A 23,302-nucleotide genomic window follows, 5' to 3' on the forward strand; every position below is an offset into this window, starting at 1 on the left:
TTCAGAAGTTTATTGACAATCGCCCTACATCCGGACATGATCAAATACAAATACAAGAAGTAATCCACAGAGTGATTACCATAGCCTATACAGTTTGATATACATTATATAATGTCTAGACTAAAGCAGGGAAAGTACAAGTACTAGTCAATAAAGATCAATATACATTGTAGGGATAACAAAAGAAAAAAAAAAAAGATACATAAGATAAGGCCACACTTTTTTATTTTTATGGATGACATCCTGCGTGCGCACCGATTTTTGTCTGTTCTCGCAACCCCCCCCCCCCCCCCCCCCCAGGAAGTCGGTTGTCGCAAACGTCGTTGTTGAATTTGCCGGAAAATGCAATCGGCAATCCTCGGCTAATTCTGCAAGCTCTATACTGTCATTGTCGACTGCGGAGACATCCGAGTAGTTCCGAGTGCGGAAAATGAGCTTTCTGCGCATGCGTATTATCACCACGTGGAGATATGGCCGCTTTGCCGTCAAATTCAGGGAGTGGAAACGCGCTACTTATATGATTAAGACGAGCCTAGCCGTCAGTACCGGATATTGTTTTGTGACCTTGAGGAGCAATTAGGTTTGGTCGTTGCGGCACGCATGAACAGTAGTTGAACTACCACACCTGGGTCTTTTGTTTTTGACAACTGTTCACTCGTCATCATGTACGTGTTGTGTACACACACAGACACTTGTCTTGTGCGTTCTTGTTTATGTTTTCTGGTTCAGACTGGACAGCCGGTAATTAAGGGGATACGAATATGAATAGACAGTTCAAAATGAGAGAACGATGTTATACACAGACTCCAAGCGTTTGATTATGAAGAACTATAAACCTTTTTCAAATTCATAATAGAAGTCGCATGATCTTATATACCATGAAATATAATGTTTATTTTTTACCGTCCCGAATCCAAAATCCTCTCAGAATCCAATCCATCATTGTGATTATATTGATTAACTTTTCTCCGAATATGTTCTGGCTGCGCAAAAAAATAGATTTGAACACCTTTTGGGACATGAGTTAACGCAGTATTTCACAATCAATATTATTTTAATAAAGTAGATGCCGATAATTCCCATTACTCTAGCTCTGTTACTAATGAGAAATTCCATTCTGAATTTGATGAAAATAATGGTTAACAGTACCCCTCATAAGATAGGAGTAATTTACATTCAAAAATAAGCTGTGTAATAGATTCTACCGCTTTCATACAAAAGTTACACAATTTACTGCATCATATACACGTCTTACTAACACCTGTACATATGATGGCCTTACTCAAAAATCACCACAACAAATCACCGCTTCTTATTCACTCGTGACTGTTACTTACTAATATTACACACACACACACACACACACACATACACAGTACACACAGAACACACACACAGTACACACAAACACACACACACAGTACACACACACACACTTTTATGTGTCCATCTGACAGCCGAAAAGCACTGTGTGTGTGTTTTGTGTGTGTGTGTGTGTGTGTGTGTAGCGACAACATAGGTCACTTACGCTGTTGTGAATACAGTGTACTACTAGGAAATAATGGTGATGACGAAGGGGGGGGGGCACTTATTCCAAGGATCAGCAAGTGATGACGATCTAGAGGATGAACATCAAGAAAAGCAGCAGCATCTTGTAACAAAAAAGTGCTCAATTTGTAAAATAAAACTATAAACACATGTCGGGGTTCTTGAAGAGGCTGTTTAATATGTTTTGGCATTATGTCACACTGTAAGTAAGTTAAACAAAGTTAGGGTATAGTTTCAAATTCAGTACTTTTCGGTCAATCATATTGGACACGTGTACTCAGTTCAGTTATGGACCAGGTGATGAATAGTTTGCTTCTTTCTCTCATTTGTAACAAAATTCAGGTGAAAACAAAGCTTCACAAATCATTGCGATATCATTTATTGTTACTAGTAACAAACACAGTCATTGGTTTCATGCGGGTGTCAATGTTGTACTTGTAGACCCGTGATTTGCTGGCTCAAGATCGTCATCATGATGAATTGCTGAAAAACAAGGAAAATGTACAGTATGAAATATTATGAATATATATATTATGATAGCCATCTTGCTGTTTAGAAAAACTATTTAAAAGGATAGCACCAGTATTGAGAACACCAGTGGGATTGGTTAAGTGCAGTATTTCCTGTCAGCAATCAAATCCTCCGAAAGTAGAAATGTTTCCTCAAATGCAAATTGAGGATGCAAAGATATTTTTTTGGTAGAAATATGAATCTTTTGAAAAAATTCTCTCTCCATTCAATTCCAGATAAATCATTTATGCGTTCTACTAAAACAATAAATATTCATCATAATCCCTGTGTTGATCTTGTTTTTAGAATTCTTAAATTAGGCTCAAATGCATTTATAAAAATCAACTAAAATTACACATGTAAATATAAAACACCCACGCTTTCAGCAAAGCGCCTTCTTCAGGGACTGTTTAACCCTCAGGAGACCAAGCTATTTTACTGACTGAAATGACCAAGTGGGGTCATCTATGACCCCATTGTGCTCTGTACAGGGATCCTTATTATAAAAGGCTGTTGAGGGTTTATCACACCTATACTACTCCCAGGATTTAAGACAAGTATTTTATAATGATCTAATGTAATAAATATTTGGTAATAATACTTTTATTGCATGGAATAACCAAGCTCAGATTTTAAGAACAACATTACACCGGTATTTAGACAGTCCTTGTCAGTTTCCACTTGCAGAAATATTATCTTTTTATTTGCCACACTAAATGAAAAAAGTACATTACAAAATTACTTTGAGTAAAAATATTTTAACATATGTTGAGATAACATCCTGCTAACTTCAATAACAATAATTAGATGACTTGCTAAGTAGGGAATACCCTAATGCTGGTAAGGAAGTCATACTACTCAGAACACATTCAATCAACCTACATGTATGTTACTACCACATCTGTGTATAAAACAAAATTTACACAAACAATTTGTTAATATATGTATATGATATCAACAGAATTCTTTAGATTTCCGAAATACCCGAAAATTGTAACCGTCAAAATGAGAGACCCAGTTATGAGAATAAGTTCTAAAAAAGCTACTGAAATTAGATTCAGCGTTGCACTATTAGTAACACTTCAAGCATAATCTTCACAAACCACTTATTTGAGCCTATGTTTTGGGCACACTGGTTGGTTGCATGAAGCACATGCATGTGACATTTTCCTGTCAGTGTTGCGTGGGCAAAACATTTGAATAATATTTAAAAACTGATATTTAAAAACCAGTGCTTCTCTTTGGGGTCATAAATGACCCCACAAGAGTTTGTGATATATACGCCACACTAATTGGTTGATCCCTACAAAAAACTGTGAAAGTGTGTAGGATTAGTAGACTAACAAACTCATGCAAGGAAAGAAAATTCGAATAAAAAATAAAGAGATGGCACATTAAATCATATGGCTGGGGTCGTAAATGACCCCACTCGGTCACTTGAGGGTTAAGCATAATTTTAACATTAAAGCCACCTACATGTAGAGTCACAATCATCATCAAAATGGAAGGACCTCCTTAACTCTCGAGAATGCATAAATAAATATCCAAACAGCGCACCTGAAATTAAGAATACATGAGGCATGTTAGCTACATTATGATAGGCTCCAACAAACGTGCTAGTGGCATTATGATAGGCTCTTACAAACATGTTAGCGACATTATGATAGGCTCTTACAAACATTATAATAGTCTTTTACGATCACTGGGAGGGTCTACAGTCTATCGGATATTTAGCTGCTATCCCCGATATTCAAACAGATCCAAAAATAAAAACAAGGCAGCAAAGCTGTCCAATACACAGACAGAAATCAGAAAATAATTCACAACATTTTAATTTTAACAATAAACTATATAATTTCCAGAAAAATTGACAGGTTTTTCAATTGTAGCTGTATTTTAGTTCTATGTTACCTTTCTGTAAGTTTGAGAAGAGTAAGTGACATGGTTTTCCTTTAATGGTCACTATGGGGGCAGTGCCCACTTAATTTTTGATACAAAATTACATGATGCTTAACAGCATAATGGCCATCAATTTTAAATAATAAAATAAAAGTATCATGAATATTCAGAAAATGTGACATGGAAAGGTCTTCAAGGCCATGGAAGTTCAGAGTCACACCTTGAAAATGAAAAAAATGTAAACTGTGATGAAATGAGTTTATTTCCATTTTCAACATCTTTTTACATAAAACAAAATAATAATTTTACTGTCATTTTTAAATGATCAAACAAGAAAATTGTTGACATAGGGAAAATATCAATATTAAATGTACATTGCTGCATTCTGAGATTCTGAACATGGTAAATGATCGAATCTGACAAACTGCTATGATATGAGTTTATTTCCGTTTTTGACACTTTATTACACAATATGCAAAAAACAGGTTTACCATTATTTTTATGTCATCAACTAACAATATTTTTAAGATGGAGAAAATGTCAAAGGAACACTTGTGCATATCTAATTAGTTAAAAAAATGAGACTATTAACATCCCTAAGACTTACATCTGAGACAGAAAAAAAAGCATAAATATATATAACTTTTGTAAAAATGGTTCGATTAAGCTGGTTGTTTTAAAACTCCACCTGTATTTTAGTAAGATTGTTCACTCCTGCACTCCTGTGAATTTCACGACAATAAGCCCATTAAAAACCTTTGGCCTGTGGAATTTATTTGAGTCATACAAGCTACTAGTAGAAGTGGCTTATATGCATTACTGGGAATCCACGCTTCCCCAAATAAATAAATCACTTCATCAACCATAAAATAGCTTTAAACTACTCATTCCTTTAACTTTTCGGTCATAAATTTAACCTACTTGCCAGTATCTGACCTAATTATCTACACTTTTCATATACAACAGAGAAAGCTAGCAGCAAAATCTGTTCAAATATCATTTTCGGTGAATATTAAGCGATGTCTTTTGGTAATTTTCTTAATTATACTATTTGAAACTATCTGCTGGCTGGCAAAAATTGACTTTGCATATGTATACATCTTTAAAAGTCTTTGTCTTCCTAGAAATTGTGATGGTGCTTTGTAAGTTAATGTTTCTTGAAATCTTTCCTTAGATACTTTGCAATGTGGTTGAAGGGATCTGTGACGGAACAAATTTATATAAACAGTACATTCTATGTATTATCCATATTCTTTTACTGAGTTTTAAGATGTTCATTTCTTCTGTCATTTTCCCTTTCTTGCCTGGGCACTAACAGTCTCCGATCTGCATATGCTAACTTTTAACACTTAATTAGACAATAAAGGTTTTGTGCATTATCTAAATAACAACATATGAGACCTCTCTTGTTCAGTTCACTTGTCACTGAGTTCAGAAATACATAATTCAAAAATGATATATATCAGTAATATCTGGATGCAACAAGTCATGAAAGTTCTTGAATTCTTTGTAAGTAGAAAACCCTGCCAAAGACATACCAACTTCTGGTTTCTTTTCAATGACATCATTCTGAAAGTTTTTTTTTTCTTTTACCTTTTGGACATTTTCCTTCAGGTCTTTAATATGTTCTTTCCACAAACTGTTTTCCTCTACGTGTTTTATTGCCAGTTGCTCATCGGTCTGAAAATACTTAAGATCCTTTATGCCTCTGAAAATTTGGAAGTTGAATATCGTATAGTCTGTCCTCCATTTCGTAAATGCCATTTTTCACAGCTGTTAGCAGTTGTATGACCAGAATGAGGCATACAGTAGGAATGGTCTTTATGAACCCCCAAAGCCTCTTTTTGCATTTTAGATATTTCATTTTCATATGCAACAGTTGTCTTGTCAAGGTTCCCACGATTAACTTATATTTCTGGTCTTAAATTTCCCGTTGGTCTTCTATTACTAGTACAGATTTTCTTTCCGCATTCGTCATGATAGACGCAAACGGCGCCCTGTTCCTGCGCCAAACCTGATAAGCTTCCCCTTTTCCGGCACTACCAATTGTGTCTACCTGTATTTTCCATTCAAGTTTGGATCGGGACACACATCATGTTAAACAACGCATGGTTCTTAGTAGTTCTATACATGTTTCCACATACCAAGGTCTGAACACATGCTGATATACACTGTAGATCCTGTGGTACATGTTAAACCAGACATGGTTCTTAGTAGTTCTACATATGTTTCCACATAACAAGGACTGAACACATGCTGATATACACTGTAGATCCTGTGGTACATGTTAAACCAGACATGGTTCTTAGTAGTTCTACATATGTTTCCACATAACAAGGACTGAACACATGCTGATATACACTGTAGATCCTGTGGTACATGTTAAACCAGACATGGTTCTTAGTAGTTCTATACATGTTTCCACATAACAAGGACTGAACACATGCTGATATACACTGTAGATCCTGTGGTGCATGTTAAACCAGACATGGTTCTTAGTAGTTCTATACATGTTTCCACATAACAAGGACTGAACACATGCTGATATACACTGTAGATCCTGTGGCACAACAATCTGTATACATGCATTTATGCATATTTTTATGTAACTGGGTGTTTATGTGAATCACTATCATTCAGTTCATGTACACTTTGGGTTAAAACACAAACTAATGCACACACGCACATACAAACACACACACACACAAACAGAGAGAGAGAGAGAGAGAGAGAGAGAGAGAGCGAGAGAGAGAGAAGGTGGGGGGTGAGAGAGAGAGCATTACAATCACCTGTCCTCTTCTTCACTGGAGCAGCTGGAAAAAAATGTGATAAACATTTTATAAAACAAAATAACTGTTGAATCGCTTCAAGAGATTCCAGTCAAAACTTTTTTCTCTCTCTCCCTCTCTCTCTCTCTTTGTGTGTGTGTGTGTGTGTGTGTGTGTGTGTGTTTCACTTACCGGAAGATATCATAGCCAGGGTCAGGAGACAGGAGAGAATAATAACTGCAGTGGCTTTCATCTTTATCTGATATGATATGCATATGGAAACGTGGTACAAGATAAAATACACATCAACGTTTGCGTTACAGGCAACAGATGCAAACGGATTAAAAAAAATGCTGGTGCACCTTAATGTCGTTTTCATGTCTCCATACTGGTATATATTTGTCGTTTGTTGGGAAGTTAGCTTCAGTATAGAAGGTCTTGAATTGTAAATGTTTCTGTGGTCCTCCAATATCTACTGCATGTTGGCATAGTTGTGACACTACATTTTCAGTTGACTTTCACGGTCCACATTTCAGTCCGCTAAAAACTGGTTTTATTATTACAATGTGACTGTACCAATGTTGACACCACAGCCCCTTACACCATAAACCATTTGGCCAAGAAGCAATCACTTTAAAAGGGAATATCAGTGAACAGTTCCACAGATTATCTATATTCCATAAACTCTATACTTATCTGGTGGCCTGCATGAAGAATAAATGTAATTTATAACGACAACAAAGATTACTGACACTGAGATGAAAACCACTAAGTACCTGCATCAAAAATAATATCAATTTGATCATACATATATATATATATATATATATATATATATATATATATATATATATATATATATATATATATATATCATGTTTATGAAAACCTACATATTTTCAGTTGAACACATTTGCTATTATATATGTTCATTACGCTATAAAATAATTGCAAACTGAATCTGATTTGCATCTCTTAAATAGAGATGTTTAAATTTAAGAGGGTTGATTTTTGTTTCAAAATAAATAGTTCCTGTTTTTATTACTCTAACATATCTCAATGTTAGAGTAATAAAAATGAAAAACTTTAGAGAAAAATTCTTCTAGGCCTGTTGTCCAATTCATCCCGTTGAATATTTCAGTCTATGTATAGATTATTTCTCATAAGGTCTGGTGAGTATATAACATTACAGGCACGTGTTGGAGACAAAGATTACAATACTGATGGCCATGCAAGGGAGGGGACGCAAAATAACACACACAACAACACACAATAACACACAACTCGAAAGCATCGCGAATTGCGACCGCACGCAAGTGTAGCGATCAATTGCTATTTGCGACGGCGATTGTACTCGCCTGCCAACTCAGAGCCTTGGCAAACGCAACGCGATTATAGCCTCGAACGCTACTGAAATTCTATTGTCACATAAAATGAAGACGTCATAACATAAGTACACACAATGTAATTTTATTTCAGAATGATGCTTATCAAGACATTGTTTTAATTCATAGGAATATCACAATTACAAATATTGATGTTTGAAGTGTTTGACACCAATAAAATATCAAAAACAATTCAATAAGCAAAGGGCACGTGTTTGGACTGATTACAATTACTGATACATTGGTGAGTAGTGTTCAGTCTCACTTTAACAGACACTGAGGAAAGTCACGGTGTGATGGAATTATTTGTTTCTGCTTTTTCATTTTGTGTAGCAAATGACAATTTTAAACTTATGGTTATTATCAATAGACTTCTCAAATGAATATTCATCAGAAGATATAAAATGATATATGAAATATTTAATTTTGAAAGAATATGCAGAATACAACATGAATTTGGCATTCTTCACGTGAATATTTACGCATTTTTTTTTTCAGAAGTACAGAGTGACTCATTCTTTTATAAGCTCTCATGTTTTGTAATATGCTATTAAGACTGGCAACCCAAAATTGCCGCCATTATTAATTACACCAAAGACTCTATTAAAGGGAAATGTATGCATGCGCAAAGGCCATCATACCTAATGGGATTTACTCGTCACAAATAATAGCCTGTAAACTGAAGGTGATGTCGCTATTAGCGCTCGGTCGTGATTTGCGATGCTTTCGAGTTAAGGGATAGCGACAATCACCATACTTGTGCTCGGTCGCAATTTGCGATGCTTTCCAGTTACTGACCCATGATCTACAAAATTTCTAACAATTATCATTTATCAATTGTAATAAATACTACAAATATTAAGAGAGCATATGGTATTCACTTACAGAAGATAGAAACAATTGTTTCATTTGAAGAACTATAAACCTTGCTTAAATTCAAAACAGAAGTCTTATGATCATATACCACCAATTATTTTCCGTATATCATCCAAACGGATTACAATCTATCACTGGAATTAGATTTCTTAACATTTTTTTTCAAAAGATACCATTTTTCAGATTACATTCTAACTCCGCACATATTAACCCTAGGTTCAAGATTTCAGTTTTGCCAACTCGATCTTGATTTCATATATAACCCATATCAGCAAACTGGCTCTAACCACTACCGTCAACCTGGAGGCGTGTCCGGCAAAATTTTGCCTGGGGCGCTTCCATATTTGGAAGGCACAAGTCTCGTACGCCACAGTTGTATCCGCCTGGTGCTCCATATTTGGAAGTCATTAGTCTCGTACGTCACAGCTTTGACCGGCTTGAGCTGCCTTTCCCGCCTTGCGCTGACGTTATATCGTGCAGACGAGAGAAGTAGCACAGTGGCTGGCACGGAGTTAGAAGTTTGAACTAAGAATATCTTGCACTGGAAGGTCAGTACCACAACACAAGCAACATTCTTTAAAAACTAATTTTTGGTGTAGCCATTGTGCAGTCCTTATGGTGGTATCGGGCATACAATGTAGCTGTCAAACATGGCACAACACGACAAGCACGTGTATTGTGTTTATATCTTCAGAAGCAAATGTTTTTTGATAAGCAAAAAATGCAAAAACATCCGTTGTATCTTTTTCTTTTAAAATGTATTTATTTTTCAATTTACATCTTACATACAGTAAATGAAATTAAATAAAGCAAAATCAAATCTGATTTACGTTTCATATTGGACTACAGTGCCGCCGGAATGTCCCCTTACCAAATGGCCGTATGGTTTCCCAACCCTGCCCCATATGGTCGAACAATAGAGGCCGTATGATAATTACAGGGTAGGGGAATCCCCAAGAAATCCTTATCGGACACCCAAATTAGTCGGTTCAACGAACACGGTCTGCCCCTTCTTAATTGCCTCACTTAAAGTTTCTATTATAGCTGATGCAAAGAGATTGCTATCGACACGAGCAAACAATACCGGGTTATGTATCAACTGCAACAGAAGACTCGAGTAAAGGCAAGTCAAATATTAGAACAAAACTCTGAAGAACAAATCAGGCTTAGTTTTAAAACACGTACCCTGTATAACAATTTTATTTGATGATAATAAGTCACGATCAACAAAAGCGTAGTTAAAATGGAAAATATTAAATAGCTAATACATCAAATAAATATCAATGTCTCATTACCTTTATTACATGTGTTGCTAGTTTAGTAGCCTGATGCACGACCTTCTCTCTCAAGTACCGCTGGAATCATCTTCTTTAGGTGATTTATATATTTATTACTGTATAATACACTTTTCTGCGTTAATATGGTCATCTCCTCGTCTATAACGTTCATGTGGCGCAGGTCAACCTTTGAGGGATTGAAGAGCGTCATCGCAATGTTAACATTAATTTCAGACGACGCGTGTCACACAGTAGTGATTATGTAATAGTCAGGGCTTAATCACTGTGTTTACCCAGCATGAATAAAGCTAACCTGAACTGATTGTTAATTAATGTGAGATGACACGTGCCAACCAGTGAAGTTAGCCCGAGAGATTGTAATCCAGTTTTTTTAAATTAATTTCTTTTGATGCGTTTAAGTATGAAGAAGGCTTTTGGTTAAGTTTGGGCTTTAGATCGTAAAGATGAACTATTCCTATCGTTTTGAATTACATATCAAACAATGATAGAGAAACAGTTCCTACTTTGTGTCCTACAGAATCAAGGAATCAGTCTTTCGGCCGGCCACCCGTCGCCTTGTCAAATAAAGAAATATTCGAAATTCGACAACGGGCAAGTTCCCCAGGCAACTTTTGCGTTCAGTTGATGGGAAGGTTGTTTACGATTCATGAACGAATACGAAAGGACAGAAATGTTACGGGTGTAGATGAGAGAGATCCTATATGCAAATATAGACTGAACTATATTAAAGATATGGCTAACAAAATGTTTATCACTGAAACAACTGACAAGTCTTTTTGGAAAAAAATGCATTTCGTCTATGAACAAAACTAATAGAAATATAAGGACATACTATAAAAATAAATTTCAATCTTGTTAATAATATGTATATAGGAAAGACAGTTTGAAGCCTAATAAATATTACATGTACAAGTAGTGTTTTATTTGATCTTTAATAAATTCATAAATTCATTTATTAAACTCTATGTAAATTTAATCAATTCATAGTACAATGTACACGAAAATTGCTGTCATCACCGAATCTTTTTGGTAAAGCGACTTTTAAAAATCACTGTTGTTAATTGCGACCACGCTCACCTTCGATCTTTATCTCAGCGAGCTAGGGTTAGGCTCTTTTGTTAGCAGAAAGTTTGTCACGATAATTGCCCGACGGGCAGGGTATGGAACTATTGTTAACAGAAACCAAACAGCGTATGGATGACAATGTTATTTCCATAGTTACCGAGCCAGGCCGTCCGTACAACCCGCAGCGACCCGGAGGGTAAGTAAGGGGAGATTCCGGCGGCACTGTATGTGTGTGTGCGTGTGTGTGTGCACGAGAAAAGACAGAGATCTTGAAATCATGAGCACATTTGAACTGGCCTTTACAAGGTGACAACAAGTTTGTAGAACACGACACGGAGGCTGCCCTAATCTTACACTTCTTGCCAGTATATACTGCCATGCATACGTTATTTTCTGGACCTCTTTTGCAATGCCCCCCCCCCCCCCCCCCCCAAGCTGTAAATTAATATTTTGAAGTTTTGTTCACTTTTAAAGCGGTTAAAAGACATGCATAGTGATTTGAATGAAGCAAGTAGGAAATTTAAGAAATCATCACATGTATTCACATCAAACTGGCAAAGGAAAATGTAGTTTTCAGTTTCAGCTTTCTTTCAAGTTTTTAGGTAGAAGGTACTTAATTTTCAAATAATAATAATAATAATACAGTCCGATTTTCATGATTTTTAACAGGTCATTTGACCTTAATTGAACTAAATTATTTTGTTACAATATGATCGATCTATCAACATAAAACGTGTCACATCAAACTAAACTCCTTATTCAGGGAAAAATTAAAGTTAAAGCGTTGACAGCACGTCATGTCCAGGTCCACTTCTGTATTTTCTTTTCCTGAGGACGCTCAGTGGCACTCCCAGAACACCCAGCTCTACTATCATTGCCGGACAATGGCGTCTCATTGACCTATGTAAACATTATACAGACTTGACATTTAATATGGAATATTTTCTCTAAATCATAATTAATCAGTTTTTTCCCTATTTTGCTGACTGATAAATGAAAATAAGGATTAAAATCGTGTTTTAAAAGCTTTTGCTAATCTGTTCGCTGTCATTGTGACAACAGTTCATTAACTGAATTCGCCAGTGAAGCAAACAAAAATACATTGCCTATTTAAAGTCATACGACAACCATTGAAAGCGATAGTTTGGATCTCCATATCTTCCAAATTATCGTCTTTAAAAGAGTTACAGGCCCACAAAGGCCCCTCATGTTAGTGTCAGTCACAACAATGGTCGCTGTTACGCCAGACCTCATCTTGCTGCTACCAGAGTTTTCTAGCGGCAAGCCATTCCTTAGGGTAGGTTTTTAGAGTTTAATCTGGAATAAAATTCCAGGCAACGGTTAAAAATTGTCCAATTTGATTCTGTTTTGTTTTAGGTCATGCAGTCTGTTGATTCGGTGAGTAATGGCCTACCCACATATTGTCTATGTGGTACAAATATGGCGATTTTGATTACCAAGGTAGCTGCTCATTCCCTTGGTTCTGTAAGTTATCTGCTACTAAAAGTGTTCTGTGTGAACCGGCAATCTCATCGTGGAACCTAAAATTGCCCCTAAGGTCCCCCCTATCAAATGATGGTCAAGTGGTTCCCAGAGTATTCCTTTATTTGATCTGGTTCAGGTTTTCATCGATGATTTCCATTAGTGTTTTGGCACCAATGTGGTATCCACTGCAAATGGTGACGCTGTCATTGACCCTAGTCACTTATGAAGTGGCACACGCCTTGTCGTAGGCCTCTTCGGGATGCCCGTAAACTCTGTTTTGACCAGTTAAGTGGAACTGGTGAAATCTGACCTCAATAAAGAAAGCCGCGTGGTTCAGTGTTCTATCCAGAAACGGTCATGGTCCCCAGTTCATTAAAGAAACAGACTACGCTGTTTTGGTGTTTACAGTGGCTTCCTCAGAGGTCGCCTGATATCCTAACCTGTTGAAACCATTTTGTTGTCCGCTAAGAACCCTGAAAATCGCGTTTTGGTGATAATTTGCCCCTCATTCAAAACGGACTGGGTGGTTTTGGTTTAATTGCAGCAGCATATCCTGAACGAAAGTGAAACCTGTACCCTGGTGGTAAGATGTCGATACATTGGGCGTGGTCTCTGTGTAGGTGCATCAGTCTGGGCATAACTCTATAAAACTGTGCAGACCATTCCGTTTGACACAAGAATCTGTCTGGCAGTGTCTGTCTTTTTCGCTTCATTTTGGCACAGCTTAACAATTTTATAAGACACTGCTTAACTTATTTTACGCACTGCAAAACCGACCGCTTGCATGCAAAATTTCAGTTTCTTCGAGATAGTAGTTGCCGACATATGGATACTTTTTTGACAGAACTATGCTTCATCAAAGCCAAGCTTTGGCCAGCCCAAAGGAGCACTAGCCAATTAAATCACCGCATATTACACCATGCAGCAGTGCAACAGACTTGGTAGTCACTTAATTAGTAGCGACACACCTGACTTCATACTTCTCCAGTCAGATATCTTATGTGAGATCTGTGTTTTTTTAAAAAAGAACGCATTTTTACTTAGGTATACCTTTAAAACTGAAATATTCCATATTAACTGTCAAGTCTGTATTTGTAAGTTGGTGCGATACAACTGTTGTGTTTGCGAAATATATTCTGAAATTTGCTTCTCCCTGTGGGTCAAAATTTAGATCACACTTATTGCTCCATAAAATAAAACAATTATCATTTAAATTCACAAACTAGTGTTGTTTGGGTCATTTCATAAAATACTCCTCTGCAAGGAGAATTCTTTATCAAACAAAAAGCAAAGATGAGGCAAATAAAATCAAATAAAGCAAATGTTTTAGTAGACGCAGTGATTACGTCATAGTGCTCAGGGATTTCCAAGGACTTCTCAGGAATCCAAGCACCACTTGTGGTCTCTGCATTACTTTAAATGAAGTTATATTATGAAGATATACATCTATGTGTATAAATTTATAAGGCTGGAGACATTGCCTTCAGTTCTTTTTTTATTATTTATTAATTATTTTATTTCGCTGAAGATCAGTGGTTAACAGTGTTTTAAGAAAAAGTCCTTACATGTAACAGCTCCTTGTACTTTATGTATCATTTGTCTGAAGGGAACCTCCACCTTTCGGGTCTCATTGACTTAATGGTATGATTCAATCACCCGTCATTATGTCAACCATATACCCCCTGTATAAAATGGAGGGTGTGTATTGATTCCTGACTTTCATAAGGGGTCTTTCAACCAATTTCATATCAGATACTGGTAGAAAAGAATGAGAAGACCTTTGGTGGAGGGTATAACCACTGCACATGCTTGGCACGTTTACACTCACCACTAGAATAAAGCGCAGGGCGCTGCAACTCAGAAATGAATTAAAATATCCGACATTTACTGATGTTTGGGTAATAGGGCGCATTCCCATAGATTTTAGATCGATCTATCCCCGTGGGGAGTCTCACTAGATTACTGTCAGATAATCCGGCTTAAATGTCCGTCCCGGGGTAAAGGGGTAATTAACTACCGTGCGCGCTCGGCTGACTGCAATATAGCGTGAACCCCCAGGGAGTTAGGTCGATCTAGTTGGATCGATCTAAATCTCTGGGAATGCCGTTGTAGACGACGCGCAATTCTTCCTTTATGCAAGGTTAGGGAGACAACAGGGATTTATGGTTACAAACTGAAATAACCTTGAAACTTATCTGAAAACTTAGAGCAAAGATGTATTTAGCCTGCACGTATGTGATATCTTCAAGATTATAAATCCATTACTCAATAAAAACGCCGTTAAAATGAAAAGTATAATGGTAATATAATTAAAACGCCACACAGGTTACACAAAGTGACAAAGAATCTAATTCGTGGCAATAACTGATATCTATGAATCAAGTCACAGAAGTACAACGAGTTATTTCAATGACAGTATCCCCTCTCAGTAGCTACTGTGCTGGTAGGTACCCATGTATGCTAGTACCTGCTTTAAACACATATGACATGGTTACTTGGATATTGAAAAAGGCCGGAACACATTTGACATCAGTAGAATTGAGAACAAAATGTGTGTAGTCGTAAATCATAATTTTCAACAACATTTTCTATTATAACATGTGCAGGTAACTCAAGTCACCTTGTTAAGATAATGGCACACAAAGAGCCGGTTGCCCGCCATTTCTTAAAAAGGGGAATCCCCGCCCTAATGTTGTAGATTGATAGTTTTCTGGCCAATAGATGTGATTGTAACATTACATCCTAGACACATTTCATGACACATGTACCGTAGGTATTTGATTTTTTACTAGTAACAAATCCTCGAGCATCATCAAACCCCTTTAACCGTTTAACCCTGCAGGCAAACATGCAGCAGTTTATCAGAGGAAGGATGCGACAGTTGCTAAGGATCATATTTACCTTATGTGGGGACGTTTGAGATAACGGACATAAATGCAGAAAGTCAAAAGTGTTAGTGTTATTTAAACTGTATTTACTCGTCCACACAGAGCACTTGTACTCGCTGATTACTTTCAGTAACAAAGCAACAACTGCAGCTATCAGAATAACCAAATGTAAGCCATATAGACAATCTGCTGGCTGTCATTCCTCGCTGAATCAGCGGCCTACTGGTCCTACAATAAATCTGAACCAGCTACAACAAATACTTCGATGGTGTCACTTGGATATCGGCTGTGCCTGTTTTGGCAGTTATTAGTCGCTCCCTTCTGGTAAGTAAAATTCGCCTATGACATAATTAACACCTTTCTATTTTGCGGTGGGATAGAAATCGGTTTTATATCCTGTTTCACCTATATTATTCGATCATTGATCAGTGACGGATTTAGGGTATGCCAGAGGGATCCTGTCCCTCCCTCCCGATTTCTGAAATTAATCACAACAATGGTCCCCTCTTGAAATGAACCAAGGGGGGGGGGGGTCGCCTTTACATCCCCGGAATCCCCTTCAAATAATCCTGGTTCCACCCCGATTAATGATGGAAAATGCTAAAATAATGTCTCAATTGTGGCGTGCTTAGACCCCGTATTTTGGAAGGAAACGGAAGTGCGCTGATAACGTTGCGTGAGGTAAAACAAATACACAGACACAATATGGGTATCTAAAATGACGAAAGTGTGTAATAAAATGAATATCAGCGATAAAACGTCTAATATTATTCATATTGTTGATCTTTTTACGAGATTTTAAATATAGTTGTTGTTCAAATCATTAAATACTCATTAACAGCTTCATTGAATCGGATTATGAAACAAAACGAGGGGCAGAAAGACACTGTGACGTGGGAGTATTTGAAGCAATTTGTAGTCGTATAGTAATTGGAATTGTTTTATAAGAGTATTAATTTCAGTCATTGTTTTTTCTTCAAGACTATGCTTCACAAAAGTGTCCTCTAACATAACGAAAGTCAGTTTGTCACTGCTTTCTAGGACTTTACCTCTCGCCCTCTGAAAAAAAAAAAAGATCGCAACCATAATTTTGTCTAGATTTCCGTAGGGTTAATTCTTGAAGCCCACTCAAAAAATTATCAAACCTTTGATGTAACTTGATTCAACCTCACCGCTGTCTGTAAATACCAGCACAAATTTAATACAGTTTTCGTAAGGGGAAACCCTCAGTCGCTCATGATGGGGCAGTAGTCGACTAGATCTGCCTCATCAGATTGACTTAGGGACAGCTTTCCATGCACACCTCCCTTCAGAAAACATATTGTAATTTACTACCGTATTTCAAGTTCAGTGTTATTGTCCACTATGTCAGCTCAGCGTAGCAAGGACTGCATGTACATCGTGTGTACAAAGATATAATTTTGGGAGGCTATATTTAGAGAGCGCACATCGCAACCAACCGCTTATCGCAGGCAATACAAATACTGATATCGATTACCGTCATTAAAACGTCAAAGCTTTTTCTGCTGGCGGAAACAGAAATTAAAACTAAGATGTATCTTTGAGAGTTCTGTTGACAACTGCGATATCTCTGTCTGATACACAGTTGCCTCACATATTCTCTTTTGTTGTTCTAAACTAAGGTTTTGACTGTAATGGTATAGGTCCTATACATACATGTATATTCTTCCATAATACACCACCGTACCATTCCACTATAGTTCTGCCTAAGTAACTATAGATGGGAGACATCTTCAGAGAATCCCATTTATGTAACCATCTATGTTACTCAGTGATTACTGCATGGAGAAATTGTATGCATGTGTCACACTGTCCCGAAATGGACACAGAATGCACACACGGTGAATTAAAACTTCAAATAGGGTTCTGATTGTGAAAAAAATAAAAAAAAAAGAAAAGGCATCACAATGTTGACAAAAACATGTAATTCATTCAATGATAATTTTAACATTCTGTTATGTGCATGTATAAAATATAATACAAAATGTTAAACAATAAAAAGATAAAAACGGAGAATTTGGTCAGATGACCGAATGTAATACAAAGGAACATATTTCAAAATATGAAAGCTATAGGGAAATATATATCGCCGTCTTTACCCTCCAAATAACAAATAAATAATAAATAAATAAATGAATAAACAATTACAAATACAGAAATGGCACGTTCAGCCGACGCTGAGGTTTCGTGCATTTTGTGCATGATAGCAAGTTTTCGTCCAAAAACGGCTTAAGTTCTTAAAGAAAAGAAACCTGCTTGTCAGTAGAACAGATAAAGACATGATTCATGATGCTAATGTCACATCACCATAACACGATATCAGTTGATTATATTGACGTACTGTCAGAAAAATCCTCTCTGTTGAGCTCGGCAGCTGTATATAGTATCACTAATCGTACACCATTTACTGCGTCCTTGCCAAACATATTTGATTTAATTGCATTTCTTGTGAATATAATATGTAACGTTCACAGGGACTGATATCTATTATCCATCCCTTCTGTAAACTGTTGCATCCTGTATACGTGTTTTTAGCAACATAAAAAACCGCTTACATTCCGCCCAATAAGTCGTGAAAGACATTGGAAACTTAAATAATTCTGTTTGTCAAAGTTCTCCTTTACCAGAACACCCACGAACATACTGACACCATTTAGTACTCCAAAACACTGTCAGCAATTTTTTCTTAATTTTTCATTTCGGATATTATTGTTGCTAAAGCAAAATAGTGCCTTTGTTTAGAGAAGATCTGTAAATAAAGGATCGTAACTCCATAACAAAAGGATTAATCAAAATGTCGGCAAGCAATTGTAGCCCACTGACTCGTGGTCAACTTTCGTGATACAATCTTATTTGTGGATAAAATAACGCCCCAAACCGATTTCTATCCCACCTCAAAAAGAAAGGTGTTAAATTGAAGATAAAAGCCTTAAGCTGCCATGTTTATACATTGCAACGAGTGCATTTTATTGTTTGAAATCAGCAAAATAAACCCATTATTGAATAATAAGATACAGGGAAAACTCATTTTCGGTATCTAGATGATAACAAATGGTTAAAATACCCCTAAGCTTCGTCAGCTTATTTTTCCCTAACAACCAGCACACAGCTTATCAGGCCGAGTACTAAAGTGACGTCACCCTTATTCAGCGAGCGGTGATCCCCGCCTGGCGCAACGTCCGCTCTATTAAAAAAAATTCTAACAAACGTTGTGAATTAGGTTTGACTTCCTTTGTCTTTTCGAATAAGTTTGTAAAACATGAATAGTTTCGATAATTCCCTTTTACACACACACACACACACACACACACACACACAAAAAAAAAAAAAAAAAAAAAAAAAAGGAAAGGTATTGCTACAGGGGGACCACAAGGTCAACGTTCACCATTTGTATGAATAGTAACATTTAAGATAATGAGAGAATTAACTCTTAAATTGTACAGTACATCGCTCTAAAACGGTGGATAACGCTGTTACCAATGTGTTTCAAAGTCGTGCCTGTCTACATAAGGTTATGACCCTGAGCCAAGCACAGTAAGTAACAAATATAACAACAGATATATCGTATCCATCTATTGCAAATGCTGCGGGTGCATTGTTACAGAAAGGAAACTTGTACTGTAAAACGGAGAAATTGTCTACGGTAATTTGTCATTGTTTTACTCAAGAACAACCAGGTCGTTGCAAAGGCAGCCTTCCAAATATAACTTCCCTTTTAAATAAACTGATCCTGACGCCTGTAAGTAAAGATAAGCAGGGTATGATATCATTCTCTGTTGACCTGTAGAAGGCGATTTCAAGAAAGTTAACCTCTATAACCAAGATAAACTGATCAGGGCATGGGAATTTATTGACATCAGAGCTGGGTGCAGTGAAATTATTGTTTGAAGAGATTAAATCTATCTACTCTTGTGGACGCAGGCTGTGCTGTAACAGCCAACGTATGTTTAAGAGAGAGATAAGACACTGTCACCCGAGCAATATATATTGCATTCAGTTTAACTGGCGTAAATGTCTGCCCCACACTTAACATGAAGTACTTGGATAAAGTCGGGAAAATTTTAGGTCCACGATGTTGCGAGGTTATGGGATCGCAGTCTTAAACGCCTTCCTTCTAATTTTTATTGCCCTTTACGTTAAACTTCTCTATACTTTATTGACTTAATTTTTTTACCCCAAAAGACGGTAACTTTTAAACAAACTTCACAACAAGTTGCGGAATTTTTCTAGGATTCAGTTCCTTAAAGAGAGCGTTCACACAAACAATTGCCTTCCATTCTTAAAGGATTTAAAGAAGTGAAATAGTGAGACTAGAACAGACGAAACAAAAGTCTGCCATAGATCAGTATGATCATATATGTGGAGGATCATGTCAGCTTGATATTTTTACATTTACGAGCTTGTCACAATATTTTTAAAAAGGTAAAACATTCAACAACGAACGTGGTTAGGTACTATATAGTTGTTAGTTGCGCTCTACTTTCTGGTTTAAGCAAGGTCCTTAAAGAAAGCTTAAAAATCGTTACAATTGCATCACTTGCAATTAAACAGTAAACAATATTTGAATATGGGTAAATCAATAATTGCACATTACCGTTTTCAAGGTGTGTGTCAGATCGCATTTCGGAGTATCATACCCCAGAACAAATTTTGTAGCACGACTGCGGGGCTCATCCACGCTCGGCTGAACAACCTTAAACTGTACTCTTACTTTAGAGTACTCTATTTCATTGTCTCTATGGGGGTATATGGGGACTTTACGACATTCGGTTTGAATGTTTTAACCACTTTAAATAGGGCTTTTTTGCATTGTATTAGTTTAACGTGGCAGTCTAAGGTTCATCTAGGTGGCTTTCGAATTTATGCACCCGGTTTTACGGTTTTAAAATCATATAGCGATTAAATACGACAATCGTTTACTATCCAATCAAGGTGACAGCCGAGCGTGGGCTCATCCTGTCGGTGTTCTGGCTGATACTCCGAAATGCGATCTGACACACACCTTGAAAACGGGTAGTGTGGTCCGATATACCGGTTAATTCAGGATCCTTAGGTGCCGAGTCTGGTAGTTGGGTAGGCCTGATATTGTTCTCCGTTTACCTGCAGAGGGCCATATCAAGAAGTTAACTTCTATAACTTAGATCAGGGCATGGGAATGTATTGACATCAGAGCTGGGTGCAGTGATATTATTGTTTGAACAGATTAAATCTGTCTACTCTTGTGGACACAGGCTGGTACTGTGACAGTCACTGTATGTTTAAGAGAGAGATAAGACAGTCACCCGAGCTAAATATACCAGCACACCTTGAGCATCAGAGATGTTTTGGCATTTATCTTGAGAGGGGGGGGGGGGCGTGCATCATGCCACATACATACAGAAATAATGTAGTTTTAGACGCAGTTAATCTACAAGAAAATGCCGAGTTAATAACAATTGACGTAACTTCTACATACACACAAAGAAGTGAATAAATTTATTAATTTTTTTGCAATAAACTCATTGTTTGTTGTGCAATTAAGCACCTACTTACTACCAGATATATTCTAAGATGGCATTTTGCAAGGAGAGTCTTCTAAAATAATCGCTGGATTATTCACAGCTTACCTGACAAATGCCAAATCATTGAAATAAATCCTGCATCGTTACCTCTCAAAAACTCGTATTAACACGAGTGAGGGGTACTTTTTCAACAAAGATACAAACAATGCCATCCTATTACTCTGTCAGGCCTACCCAACTACCAGACGCGGCACCAAATGATCCAGAATTCACCAAAAAACGGATCGCGCTACTGCTTTAGAAGTTGTGTATCTGTAAGCACTTTGAAGTACATGTATCAGACGTGGCACCCTCCTGTTATGGGTTAAATAAGTTTTTCATGGCTACCGGAATGGACACATTTGACGGAGCAAGCATATATGATGATAGTTTTCTGCTGGTGTTACAATATTTTTTCTCCGTCTACACCTGTCGCCATATCGCACCTGACGAGGCGCGATACCCGAATGAAAGGTACAAATCTCAGTCGTCGTACAAACTTTGTCCCGGGTTAGGATACTATGGAATGCGTACTGATACACACCTTGAAAACCGGTACCGCGATCCGATCTGATGGTGAAATCTGGATCCTTCGGTGCCGCATCTGGTAGTTAAGTTATAGTAGGCCTGTTGATCAATAACAGAGAAGGAATCTTTAAATGCAATCTCACGCCTATTTGTTGCAGTTACATGTAATCGCTTTTGTTTGTTTCTTGCTACATATCCTTGGTCCCCAAGTTTGTATCATTTGGCGAGGTCTCTGGGCAGAATTGCCGAACAAAATGCTGAACGCTGACAATCTTATAGCGCCATCGGAAAATGTTTCCAAAAACGATTTTTGGCATCTCGAGTTACTCAAAGATAGTAGACGATGACCAAGGGTTTCATATGATCGTAAAACTGATAACAGGTAAAACTCTCAGCTCAGTAATTGACCAGTAGGTTCTGTTAACCTGACTGTGAATTTTTTTGTCATTTTAACAGCTTTCTAGACTGCCGGGATAAGTGAATTTCTCCCCATCTAAAAGATATATTCTCATCGTACTAACTGGATCGATCTAATTTTGCAGGAGTTCTTGCTAATATGACTTCGGTATAATCAGCTCAATTGTCTATATAGTGGCAAGTCCCGTTGGGTAACTAGCAGCTTAATTAGGCGTGTCAACATTTAAGTCATCGGTATATAATCATCTCTATTGTCTATATAGTGGCAAGTCCCGTTGGGTAACTAGCAGCTTAATTAGGCGTGTCAACATTTAAGTCATCGGTATATAATCATCTCTATTGTCTATACAGTGGCAAGTCCCGTTGGGTAACTAGCAGCTTAATTAGGCGTGTCAACATTTAAGTCATCGGTATATAATCATCTCTATTGTCTATATAGTGGCAAGTCCCGTTGGGTAACTAGCAGCTTAATTAGGCGTGTCAACATTTAAGTCATCGGTATATAATCATCTCAATTGTCTATAAAAGTGGCAAGTCCCGTTGGGTAACTAGCAGCTTAATTAGGAGTGTCAACATTTAAGTCGCTTACACTGAATACAATTAAGTGAGAATCCCTGCAGAGTTAGAACTTTATCCAGCAGTCACGGCTCCACTCCCGTGTACTTCCACCTAAAAATGAAAGCTTCACGTCTTACACAAAACAGATAAAATCATAGAAACACTACCCTGTTCTAATATGCAGTTTGAAAAAAAAAAAAACTTCCCAAAATTAAACAGAGATGCGTTTTGTCCAACGGTCGACGCTATATCTCCATTTTGGGGAAATTTTAATTTTTGATTTTAGGATTTTTTTTAATATCGGAATTAAACTTATTTCAACGGCATCATTAAGCGGGATGAAAGATTTTTTTTCAAATGATACTGGGTAACTTCCTTGTTCCCATAATCCTATCGTAATAGCTGGATCCATATAATTCCTCGGGGATTCTCACTAAATTGCATTCAGTTTAACTGCCTTAAATATCTGCCCCTCCCCCCTCGTAACTTGAAGTACTTGGATAAAGTCAGTTATGG

The 23,302-nt window shown here is 37.1% G+C and overlaps 1 protein-coding gene across 1 annotated transcript in view; it reads left to right on the forward strand.

Moving 5' to 3' along the window:
• The first annotated feature begins 15,639 nt into the window (after positions 1 to 15,639).
• LOC112042630 (uncharacterized) overlaps positions 15,640 to 23,302 on the forward strand; it is a 168,254-nt gene continuing 160,591 nt past the window's right edge. Inside the window, exon 1 of the mRNA XM_086995901.1 lies at positions 15,640 to 16,046. The gene's annotated coding sequence lies outside the window, so the exon portion shown is untranslated. The remainder of the gene's footprint in view (positions 16,047 to 23,302) is intronic.

The sequence above is a fragment of the Lingula anatina genome, chromosome 9 (assembly GCF_051362555.1).
Source record: "Lingula anatina isolate TDL-2025a chromosome 9, LinAna3.0, whole genome shotgun sequence".
NCBI classification, from domain to species: Eukaryota; Metazoa; Brachiopoda; class Lingulata; order Lingulida; family Lingulidae; genus Lingula; species Lingula anatina.